This window comes from Pezoporus occidentalis, unplaced genomic scaffold (assembly GCF_034315485.1).
Source record: "Pezoporus occidentalis ecotype Australia unplaced genomic scaffold, CSIRO_AGI_Poc_V1 ctg35, whole genome shotgun sequence".
Classification (NCBI taxonomy): Eukaryota; Metazoa; Chordata; class Aves; order Psittaciformes; family Psittacidae; genus Pezoporus; species Pezoporus occidentalis.
The window spans coordinates 9122740-9134423 of NW_026915483.1; the positions used below are offsets into that span (position 1 = coordinate 9122740).

At 41.2% G+C, this 11684-nt stretch overlaps 1 long non-coding RNA gene across 1 annotated transcript in view; it reads right to left on the bottom strand.

Annotated features, from left to right (window-relative positions):
* LOC134169667 (uncharacterized) overlaps positions 1 to 11436 on the bottom strand; it is a 37470-nt gene extending 26034 nt beyond the window's left edge. The window contains exon 1 of the long non-coding RNA XR_009966990.1: positions 11404 to 11436. This is a non-coding gene — a long non-coding RNA (uncharacterized LOC134169667). The remainder of the gene's footprint in view (positions 1 to 11403) is intronic.
* Positions 11437 to 11684: the final 248 nt, after the last annotated feature.

Genomic DNA, 11684 nt, shown 5'->3' on the forward strand with positions numbered 1-11684 from the left:
TTAAAATAGATGGCAAAATGCAAAATGTTTAAGTGCAATATTTCCTTTTATTTTTCTCTTTCAGCTCACATTTTTGATCAAAGCCAATCTGGGAGGAGCTTGCAATGCAGTTCAAATGCTTTTCTGTCAACTTTCTTAATGGCATGAAAGCCATAACCCAAGAAATTTGTCCTTCAAAATTCCCTGTGCACAGGTCTGTCACATTTTATTCATACTTAATAAGCATGCTTAATAAGGAAATTATTATAATGTCATTAAACAGTGCAATTAACTGTCATAATGACACCATTACACATGTGCCGTAACTACATGAAGAGCATGATAATTTTATGAAAATTAATTTAAAATATTCAAAAAAATTATATTAAAAATACAGATGCTTACTAGGGGAATATAACTATAGGAATCCCAAACAAAGCCATAAAAGAAACAACATTTAGGTATTGACAAAATACCACTTCAAGCTCACCGGCAAAAACCTCAGATGGTTTTGGAGCTGTAAGCAGCCCATTACTCAATGTGAGGCACAAATGTGACCAGGAGTCATTCCATCACACTAGCCCTATTGAACACAGAGCAAAGGATCCCTCCTGAGCAGAGGCAAAGAAACAGGGCCTGTTCAACAGTATGAGGAAGTTTTTTCATGAAACAGACCACAAAGATTATATTTTAAAGCCATTACTAAATAAATCTTCTAGCATTTTGACAAAGGCATATACCTGTGCCATTCCATCCTCCTGGGACAGAAAATAAACACCAGCTATTATTTATATAAACATTGATCACATTTTCTCCCTTTATTTGGTGGCCAAGACCTCCCAAGGAGTGGCTGCTATATGACATGAAATCATGCTCAAATAAACAGCATCTATCAGAGGATCATATCCATTTGGAAATAAAACACGACCCTCTACTGTTCTAGGCAAACCACTGAGGGAATGTAGAAAAACTTTCTCCAATCATTCATCAGTCCAGAATTCCATGAAATAACACTGCCTCAAACTCAACCAACCTGTCACAGATAAGAATTCAGCTGAATTGTCTGCAAAATAAATAACGCCTTCTGAAAACAGATATGGCTGTAGCAAGCAAGCGTTACTTACCCTGTTGGAGACGCAGCATTGGGATGATTGCTTTTACAAGGCAGCTGAACATTACTGCACTCACTCTGGCATTCCTATCACTCAAGCAAAGCAGCCTTTTGTCTCTGAATTAGTAAATTTCCTCCCCTGTGATTACTGTTCTTTCTTGGTCATTTCATTCAAACAAAACCAGGAATCTCTTTCAATTTCACAACAATGTAGCTGCAGAAGAAGTTAACAATTTGGTATTATAAACAATGGTGTGTCTGTTTCTGTAATTTTCCTAAATCCTTCTCTGGCATTTCTTGGTCTTAAAGCGTATATTCTCGATAGATCAGAAGAAATGTGATAGCTTTATCGCTGTTTAAACACTCAAGCCATGCAGTCCCACAGCTGGATGAGACCAGTAAGAGATGTTCTGCTGCAAAAGCAGTAGTCATTTTTCAGTGCACTTTCAGAAACAGCTTAATGATACTGGACAGATTTTGATTAAATATTTCCAAAAAAGAAAAGCACAAAACTTATGTGGAAGGAAGGAGCAAGAAAGGAGGATGCAGCATGGTGGCCAAAATACAGGCAAATAAAAACCTGAAGACCCTTAATGGTGTTTTAAGAAGGAGTAATGTATTCATGCAAATATTTTTAATGTTTTCCTTATAGATTTTGGGGCTATCCATGTTTTGGAAAAAATTTATTAACTTATTGCATAAGTGATGAAGATGCTTTGACATTAATGAATTTTAGCTCACACCACATTAAATGCTACACAAAGCATAGAGTGGGTCATAAAACACCATCCAACTATACAGTTTAGCTCTGAGATCATTTAATTAATAGATGCTCAAGGCTTTTTCCAACTAAAAATATTGCTTTCAGAGAGGTGCCCAACACAGAAGCTCTAAGACTAACAGCAGTCAATCACTGCACTGCATCCTTCACTTCCTCCATGACAGGAAAACTCTCTTCATTAGGGTTTAAAAGTGCAGTTCTTGTGGCCTCATTACAGAGATGCTCACTGCCTAGAGCAATAGCTCCATCCTGCCTAGGTCTCCTCAGCCCACTACTGGGGAGTACCCTGAAGTAATTTTCCTATCATAATAGAGGAATTAATAAGCTTATGTTTTATACACAGTGAAAAGGTTGCTTAAAGGAGCTTCCATGAAGAAGAAATTCAAGAATGTACTTGTAATAATAGGTGGTTATGAAAACATGGAATCCCAAAGTACTCAAATGAGCCTTAAACTTATTAACAATTCTTTAAAAGAAATCCACTTTTTCAAAAAATGGATTGTATGCCACAAATATAAATCAGGTTACCACTAAGAGAAATAATTTGCTTCTCAAGTGAGATTTGTCAACTAAACGAGTAAGTACTTTGACATTTGTACAACCCATGAAGCTGTTACAGCTATATACTACTGCTTAACATTATTTTTCCTTTATATAAAGAGAGTCACAATTTGAGCATAAAAATTGCTCTTATTAGGCAGAGAATGTCAAGTCTCATTGCTAAATTTACTGTAGTGATTCAGCATGAAAACAAGTATTGGCCTTTTGGCTTCCAGCACTTCAGTGCTTCCATTAAAGTGCCCATTCATTATCCACATTAACTCTACTACAATGGTATTACTTATGCCAACAAAAGGGTATTTTATCAGAGTCACTAGGCAATGCTAAACTCCTTCTAGCACTGATATACAATCACCAAAACATCATGTCTATCTTGTAACTGACTGATAAAGCCTAAGACAAGCAATAATTAAGCAAGCCCAGATTCAAGCACACTTCATGACATGTCATCTATCCATCCAAAAACCAACAACCAATCAATGTCCCCTCTGCCACCCCAGTAGTAATGTTGCAAGGAAACACATGTGCCTGGCAGCCCTACTCAAGAGCTGCAAGACTGGAATCAAGACCACTGAAGGGCAATCTGCTTTGGACATTTTCAAATATCTTGGACCAGCAATTGCAAATGCCACTTAAAAGGTACACTGATCAGAGAAATCCATTAATATTAATAAGCATTAATAACACACACCTCATCAATATACTTCCTGAAGCATGGGCAGCCTGGTGTGCTGGACTTCTGAACACACAGCACAGATGCCTCCTGAACAGAAATAACCCTCTTAATACCCAGAGGCAACAGTCAAGGACCAGTCCTCCAACAGCGAAATTCACACAGCCCAGATATCTTCCACACACCATTTCCAATGCTCCAGTTCCATGTCCTGAAGCTAAAGATTTGAGCTTGTGAGGGTGGCAGACCCAGTCATGGCTGAGGGACAGGGAGGAAAGAAATCAGTGGCAATTTGCCTGGCAGAGACCAAAATCTGAGGCAGATTTAATATGATGAAGAACAGATGAAAACATAGTCCACAAAACAGAAACTGAAAGACAAAACTGATTTTAGATGACTAAACATTTCAAACCAAACATTAAGCAACCCCCAAATTCTTCACAAAACACAGATTTCATTCCTGGAGGACAATGTGAAACGACTCTTCAACACCATCCACAAAACCACAAATGTTTGCCTAAATGTTTAAACAATTTAGAAGCTCACACACAAACTAAAACCTGCTTAGAGACAGAAAAAAATATCAAGGCAATACATTTTTCCAGATGCTCTACTGGATTGCTCAAGCTGTAATGGCATACTTATAAGAAACCATAATAAAAAAGACAAAATGCTCACACAATACAGCATGAACATAGGGAAACAGCCATTAATATTGTTCTTCCAAAGAAAAATGGCTTACTAAATAGCCTGAAAGGACATCTGACATGCATCTTTCCCCGTTTTCAAGAAATATAACCATACATAAAACTGATATCACTACTTGCTAAATCTAATAAGTTTTTTTTTCTTTGATGGTTGTTTGCTCCTTAATGTGCTTTAAATGTATAATAAAAATATAATGAAAAACATACATTTATTCTATGTGGCAGCTACTGCATATTCCATAAAAAAGTAATCTTATAATGTTTAATTTTACAGTGTTTCTTAAACCTCTTTCTACTTACTCACTATATGCAGAGGGCATCTGAAAAAGAATTTAATACTTAACATAAGCCTTTTCTTTACCAACATTAGTGCCAAATTTTCTCTTTGTTGTCATTGTCTTCTCCCTTCCGTAAGCCTAGAAAAGGAAAAGCAAATGGATTTAAGGTTTCCAAAGAGTCTCATTAAAATGTAAAGTCCAGACATTCACATCATTTTTTTTTGTGATTGCTTTAGGACTGCTGTGGGATTTTTCCCATCTAGACATCTATTTTCTGTAACTTTTTAATATCCTCAAGAAAACTCTGAACTGAGCTTAACACATTGTCACTGGTGATATCGGTTCATCTGTTTTGCATTGAGAATGCAAATTTGAGTACAGATGAATTGAAGACCACTTACTTTTCAAAAGGCATTTGTCAGGAGAAGCACCAGCAAATAAAAGCAATTGAGAGGAAACCCTCTGTGCAAATCTTTAGGATATGGCAGTCCATAAAAACCTCTTGGGACAGTCTCCCTCATTTCCCCTTGCAGTGGAATTTACTACCAAAAAAATGTACTCGCAGTCCGCAGTCAAACAAGCTATTAGTTTTAAACTAAGCTTACATTACACACATTTCACCTGCCCCACCATTCATTTAAAGCCAGAAAAACCAGCTGCAAAATTCTTCATTATGTCAACTCAAATCAGAGCTTCTGTTCACTTCAAGATGCGACAAGTGCCAAGGACCCACAGCTGCCACTAACCCAGCTCAGCATATTCTCCAGTTCCTTGGCTGGGCAGAGCAAGTTGTCCACCCATTACAGTCACTTCAGCCAGCCTAGATCTTAATTGATTTTATCAAGCTACTCATCCTTTTAATTAGAGCTCTGTAGAAAACCCTTCTCTGTGGTGCCAGATATTCTGTATCCGTATTTAATTACAGCAAGCTCCCCCCCAGAAAGGTTTCCATTCCATGACAGTTCTGGTTCATCCACAGGCAAAAGGCTCTGCATTTCTACCCATCTATTCACCTAACCTGAGCCCACCTGCCCAGAGATGTGGGGAGGAATCCTGGCAGTTTGGTAGAAATTTGACAGGTCTCCTGGGAACAGAGGTGCTTTCCTGGTCCTGGGGTAGAAGCATTAACTTGTCTGTGATGCCAAGCAGTCACTTCAGTGCTGGCAAGGACCAAGCCCTAAAAGCCAGAACACCCTTCTGTTCCTCACTTACGGAAGTTGGTGCTCTGAAACTCAGCATGCTGTGGCTACAAATAATGCCAGTCTTCATACAAGAACAACCAAGTGTAAGACAGGGCAGTGGACCTGGGCACTCCCAGCACACCCAGTGCTTTCCAGGATGAGCTATATAGCAGTTTTGATGAGTTGGGAGGGGAATAGGCAGTTCTATCACAAGAACAATCCTTGAGGTAAAATACACCCCCTGCAGCTTCAGCTGTGCAACTGCTGAGAAATCCATAGGAAATGGGATCATTACTGCCTACAAAGGAAGCTGTTTTAACTAAACTGACTGCAGTTACAAAGGAAGAGAAGAAAGAGGAGAAAAATACTCACTGTTGATTTCAAATAAAATCCCAAACCTTCACAATAATTCTATGAAAGTTTTCATCGTCAGACTCACAGTATTTTGTAGCACTTCAGCTCTTTACACCATTAAAACCAACTGGGGTTTCAGTTGAGGATCCAGTAACAAAACGTTTATTTTTCAGGAACATCCCTTGCCAGAGCTGGTGATGTCAGACTTGACAAATACAATGCAGTGGCAGGACTGAACCCTGCCAGGCCTCAATAGCACTTATTCCACATCAAAAATCAAAGAGGAAGTATTTGTGCAGCAGACAAAGTAGGAAATCACATCTGAAACAACCAAAGATGTTACTTGAAGGAGCTGAACTAAAGAAGCCCACTGGCACTGTGCAGCATCCACCTAACCAGCATTTTCAGTGTCGGGAGCCAGACGTGGCAGACTGAGTTAACTTTCTGTTCTCACACAAATGGTGCAAACATCCTCAATAACATAAGCAGCAATGTACAGATTCTGAGATTCAAACCTGAACTTCAAGTCAATCCTCTTGGCCCTCATACGTGTACATCAGACAAGGTGATAAGAAAAAGCTAAAACCTCAGCGTTTGCAAAGAGCAGTGCATACAAGAAAAGCAGATGCCCTTGGGTATTTTGTGACACAGAGGGAACTCTTTCCCTCCAAAGCTGCCTGTTCTTAAGACCACTAGAGTAATTTCTGACCTTGCCAGAACTGAAGGGTCACCAAACATTCTCTAACAGGGGCCAGAAATTATACTTTGAATCCTTTCCTCAAATATCTGCACAGACTTGTTCTGCAAAGCATCTCACCTTTTCAGCCACTGACCCTGGGGTTTCCAAGCCCTTCCATTGCGCCACATTTAGAACCATGTTATAGTAGAGCTGTATATAATATCCTTCAACTACATTAGAGCCCATTATACTCTCTGTCACCATAAAAATGCCACTTTATAATACACTCCATCAGGATGCTTTACTGTTTATGACATACGGCAGAACTAAATATGCTTTAAAATAGTTTAAACTGGGGAAAATCTTCCTCTCTCTGGCCTTCACACAGTTCATTTTCTCAAGTTAGCATGCAGATGAAGGCAGGAAGAGCAGCTCTAAAATGAGGCATCTGTTAAAGACCAGTTTTCCTTGAAGTACTGCACATCAGCTCACACAACTTAATGTGCTGCCACTGCTCAGCAGGGCTGTCCATGTGAGGCAGCAGGCACAGCACCACTGCACACCAAGCACACAAATGGGGAGGGAGATCATCAGCACATGGACCAGCCACCCCTTCTGAAGCCAGGCTTAAGCAATGAGTATCTGAGATGCTGCACAGCAGCCTGGACCTGCCAACTTCCCTTCTGCCCTCCCTGGCTGGCAAACCAGAAGCCAGACTAGCCAGCAGCACACAAGGATCACTGCAGTAGGGATTACTTTAAAGTTTTTATTCTAGAGACATTGCCAACCCTGAGATTAGCAGGCTTATACTGGTATTTGATAGACTTCCTTAGATGCTAGGTATGCACTTACTGTAACTTAAATAGCAAATGTATAGAATAGTCAAGAGGATTTTTTCTTTATTTCAATTATAAAGAACAAGAATAATTTCTGGGGGTCAGATGGGCCTTAAGTCTGGGTTCAGCAGCCTACTGACACCCTGGAACAGTCACAGTAGCTCATGGCAATATCCATAACACATGACAAGTCATGGCTTGAATTCATTTTCTTGCACTTATTTGGGTACCAGTTACTTGATAAACTTTCAATTCAGCTTCCACCATGTATCTTCTCCACACCTTTACCCTTAAATACGAAAGGAAAGGGTCATTTGCTCTTACATTTGACGCTGCATGTCAAATTCGCTCAAACAACAAGGATCAATAGCATGCAAAATTCAAGAGACCTGCCAGGACACAAAAATATAATAAAGATCAAGGTGACAGCAGGTTTTAATTATGTGAGAGGAGAAGTTATGTTCTGTAAGGTCTTTGCAATTTGAGACTATAATCAAAATGTCATCAGCCTGCCTCCTGTATTCTCAATCTCTTAGGAAAATGGCTAAAACTGGTATAACATTTTCAGATTAATTTTGATGCTTCCATCAGAAAGCCTGACATTTGGCTAATGTCAGACATCACCTACACTGTCATTTGATTTCTCTCTTCCCCCTGGGGTGTCACTTCACTAATGACCTAGAGGGGGTAATGAAATGCAAGGAACAGATTCAGGACAGAACTTCTGAAAATGATGCAATACGGGCTTTGACATTAACATAACACCCATGGAAGCACTCGGAAATGTATGTCATTTGCCAAGCCACACGATACAGGTAATTAAAAACTAAGTGTAAACATTCTCATCATTTACCCAAGTAGATGCTGATCCAATTTGCTTTGAGTCCTGTAAGGAATTTGCATCAGAACACAAGACATCTGTGAAGAACACCATAAAGTCTCTGAAGTTTTACAGTTATATCACTGCCTCCCATGTGGGAAGATGCAGATTTCACCCTCCCTTTCACGTGAAACAGCATACAAACCAATTTGTGCTCCCAGCCTACATATTCCTGGTATAAAATTAGCCCCCTTCCTTCCTTTCAATCTCTTTGGAGTTTAAGATCAAATAACATGCCAAAAAATATTAAATATTTTGAATGTTAAAAAATAAAGTGTCTCCTATGAAAGAATCTTGTGGCACCAACCGTACATCCTGATACATGAGGAAACAGTAACTCCCACCTTCACGGCAAAAATGCCAGAGAAATACACATGTAAGGAATTATTTAAGACCCTTGTAAGGAAAGGTGGTAAAATATGCAAGTGGCATCGTGAACTCAGAGAAATGCAAAGCTGAAAAGGACCTCAGGAAATCGGATGAGCTTTCCTTTGTTCTTCAAGTAAATTCAGTCCTTTGTTCTTTTAGTAAACTCAGTTTGCCCACATCAGCTGGCGGTGCTGTAACCCCTTCCTCTCATGCTCAGCCACACAGTTACACACCTTTCTCCCTGCAGCCCCTACCTAGGATTGTAAAAACTCCTTCAGACTCACCACTGGTAACAGCACCCCGATTAGCTAACGCTAAACTCCATCCAAACAGTAACACTAGCAGTAACCTAGTAACACTAAGTCCCCATCCAATGCTCTGCACTTGGCTGGGAGTCTATTCCACACTTTCCCCAAGAGGCAAGAACACTGCAGCAGCGTGCTGTAATATTAGATACTACATTATAAGCAGGAGCAATGTGATTATTTCTGCTGAAAACAGAGCCATTCCAAAATACCCTTTATTAGTCTTTTTTTTAAATTCACCAAACTTCTTCACATCAGTAAAGCAGAATATTGCACTATAATTTTAAAACAAAATGTGGCTATCCTGCTCTTATAAGATCTAAAGTATTTTCCAATTACTTCTGCCTGCGGCCTTTCAAGCACTGGGGATGAGAATTCTGATATTTATGACTTCTTCCAACTTCCTGATCTTTTTTTTTGAGGCTCATCTATAGGCCAGAAGAGTGGTAGGGAAATTTTTGCTGCTTGCCAAGGTCTTCATTCAAATCACACAGTAACTTGCCTACATCCTCTGCCTTCCTAAGTGGAAGCACAGCTTATACTTCCAAGTCATTGATTCCCTCTTACAGAATTTAAAGTGTTGAGAAATTCACCTTCCTTCCTACTTAGAAATGTGCGTTACAAGAAATCCCAAGTTACCCCTCATTCCAAATGCAGCGCAGAAAATGGAAGAAGAAGGAAGACAAAATTTAAGCAGGAGCAAAAAAACAGGAAGCGCACTGTTTTGGCACTTGCTTTTGCTGATATGAGTTTATTACTCTGCATGATGCAGTTGTTTGGAAAAGACATGTATTTAGGATGAAACTCGTGCCTAAGAAAATTACTCTTTCATGTCTGTCAGTGCTGAACCTTGGCAGTGATAGAAATTCTGCTGATGTGACCAAGTACCACCTAGAAAACAATAGACACAGCCTTTATTGAGTGCACATTTCTTAAGCCAAAATCACCAGATGAGCATAAGCAGATTTTTTGCTCTATTTCTTTCCTTACTTACATTTCAAACTTCATCTTATAACCTGAAGCTGGGATAAGAAAAGTGAAAGTGCACACTGCAATAAGTCAGAATCTGTTGTGGCTTCAAAGTGTTGCCCACAAATGTGACAGAAGCACGAAGGAATGCTCTGATGACATTCTTTATCACACTGCTCAGGTGCAGAGCTGCACACCCAGCCCTGTCAGTTACATTAACAGGACAGAAACAATCATCAGAATTCCCAGTCAAGCCAAATCCAAAACCTCTGGAGCAGACTATAAAATTGAGACACCTCCTGTGAATGCCACTGGGTATCGCTGTGAACAGAAACAGCGGGAACCGTGAAATGTGCAAGACCATGGTGAAATCACTGATCTTCTAACCCACATCTTCAAGTTCTCATTTCACTGTATCTTAGGCAATAAATACTGACTGAAGGAAGCTCATCAGGATACACAGTACCAAATACGCTACTAAGAGATGAACCAGTCTTTGCCATCACTTGCTTAACCATCAGCCATGGAAATCTGTATTCTGCTTCTAAGTTAGGCCTTTTATATATAGTAGGAATATCTTCTGAATGCTAGAGAACTACAGTGACCCAGAGCTATCAATCTCCACGCATGCGACACTCTTAACACATTGCTACTTTCCTGGTGAAAAGAAAAAAATGTTTCAAAGAGCATCCGAGGAATATTTGAACAGATACCTGAAGGCCAGGGGAGAGATGGAAGCACAAGGAAGCATCACTCGCTGACCTGTTTGAAACACATTTTCCTATGAACTGTATCTGTTTAACACAGGCTTTTCCAAGATCAATTTTACCCCATAAAAGCACATGTCAGTCATGTAGATCTGACACCAAAAGCAACCACCCTGTGAAGCGGTGCTACTCAGAGCTAACATATCAACCAAATGGGCCTCATGGTTCTACAGCTGGCCTGTCTCGCTGAAGTAACTTCTGCCTTTTAAACCTCTGATCAGGAGGTTCTGCCTCCCAAAGAAAGAAGGAAGGAAAACACCAATGACCCCACAGGGGATTTTTCCATCACCAGCAAGCATTCAGGGAGGGATGTCCAGAGCACTGAGCAAGGGGAGCAGAGGGGCCAACCAGCATGTGTGCCTTTCCCACACATCAGGAACCAGCTGAGCCCTACGGGGAGGATGCCACAGACCAGTGCCACACTGGTGGCCTATGGGCATGGCAGCACCAGGGCTACCCAGCCACTGGCCCTGCCAGAAGGACACCAAGCTCCTCCACTCACACTCCCTGGAAAATTCATACAAGGGCACACAAGCAAGACTTTCCCTGTTTGTTTTTCCCACACGAAGCCTCTTCATGTTTTTATAGCAGATAAAAACGTTGAGGGATTTGCAAGGTGGAGGTTTACAAACACAAATATGCCTTATGTCTACTTTGTTTTTCTATTAGCATAAAATAAAAAACTGCAGTTTAGCAGGTGGGGAAATTGACACAACACGAATAAGGCAACTTTCTTATGTCACTCCACAAGGGGATAAGGAACAACACAACCTCCCATCACTGCACTTCCACACTGCTCCGGGTTTTCAACCCCCTGTTAGCACCCCAAGAGAGGCCGTGTATCTGGCACAGGAGCCAGCAGAGCCGGTTTGCACCGCACCATCACCGCGGCTGGTTGGGCCGGAGCACAGAAACCCCAGGAGCAAAACCGCTTTCCAGCACCCTGCAGCAGCGAAGGCGCCTTGAGACGTACCGGCTTAGCGCAGCACCGCGCCGCTCCTCGGCGGGGAGGACGAAGCCCGCGGTGCCTCGGGCGGGGAAGCTTGCCCCCGGGCCGGCAGAGCCGGAGGCGATCCCACCGCGCAGGTAGCAAGCACCGGTGCGGCCGCGCCTCCCGCAGCGCGGAGAGCAGCTGGAAGGATGGGAGTGAGTGGGGAGGGGGACACACAGCCCAGACCTTAACCTATGACTGGTTTCGGGTAGCAAACCTCACCTGAGGCTGCAGCACTTAAATACCAAATCTAACGCCCCGCC